General features: G+C 51.1%; 1 protein-coding gene across 1 annotated transcript in view; it reads right to left on the bottom strand.

Moving 5' to 3' along the window:
- The window catches only part of LOC107558462 (high-affinity choline transporter 1-like), a 15,657-nt gene that overhangs the window by 3,526 nt on the left and 11,184 nt on the right, over window positions 1-947 (bottom strand). The gene's annotated exons all lie outside the window — the stretch shown is intronic.

Raw genomic sequence — 947 nt, 5'->3', positions numbered from 1 at the left:
CTTTTTCTGCCCGAAACAGACTTGGTGCCTCCTCCGTCCTCACCACCCTCGACAGAAGCAGACGGAGGCGTTTCAACACATCCCGCCGGCTGCAGCCCCTCTGTCTGCTCGTCGCCGAGGGCGCCCTCCTGTGGTCTCCACCTCCGCTCCGGCGCGGCCACAACAGCAGCCTTCACAATGGCCGCAGCGTGGAGCTGGCCGCAGGAAACCGGCGCAGCCCGCCTCCGCCCCTGCCAAGCCTGTGAAGCGCCAGAGCAGGCGGCATCCCTGAGACAGGCGACCCGGAGCACTTGGATCCTGCTCTTCAGGAGATGGTGACTGCACCATTCCTTCCCCCGGAGGAGGGCCGGGTGGAGAATATTATGTTTCCTTTGCCTCCGGGTCCCAAGAGGGCGAGGACGGCAGTGCACAAGACCCAGTCTCCACACGGCCGTCCCCCTCTCCCTTCGCTAATGGGCAGCAGGGTTCGGTTCAAGGACGCTACGCCTCCTCACGAGCCCCCTGCCCAGCCGTGGAGCCAGGTAAGTGGCGCGCCGCGGAATATAAAAGACACAGAAAACATGAGATATATTATTTGTTGCACAGTAAATGCAGATTTGTTACTGCCATTTTACTTTTTATTTGGAGCTGACTGAACGTTCAGTCATTTGTGATAATGTTTTGCTACTCCCTGACAGTCACTGACACAGTTGACAAAATTCATATCAATAAGAATTTTAAAATGAATGCAACCTAATATTGACTGGTAGTTTAAAGCACTAGTTTTTGAACAGATGGAAAATCTGCAGCATGATGTTGCAGCAAAAAATTTAAATGAATAAATAAATACAAATGTTGATAAGCACAGTACATTATTATTATTTTTTTCAGATTTATCTCGAGCCAAACTAGGATTTACTGCCCTGTCTTTATGCAGTGTGGTAACCTACATATGCTACCTTAAAGAG

The sequence above is a fragment of the Sinocyclocheilus grahami genome, unplaced genomic scaffold (genome assembly GCF_001515645.1).
Source record: "Sinocyclocheilus grahami isolate Dianchi unplaced genomic scaffold, SAMN03320097.WGS_v1.1 scaffold646.1, whole genome shotgun sequence".
Taxonomy (NCBI): domain Eukaryota; kingdom Metazoa; phylum Chordata; class Actinopteri; order Cypriniformes; family Cyprinidae; genus Sinocyclocheilus; species Sinocyclocheilus grahami.
The sequence above is the reverse complement of the archived record's forward strand: the minus strand, read 5'-3'. Positions and strand labels throughout refer to the sequence as shown.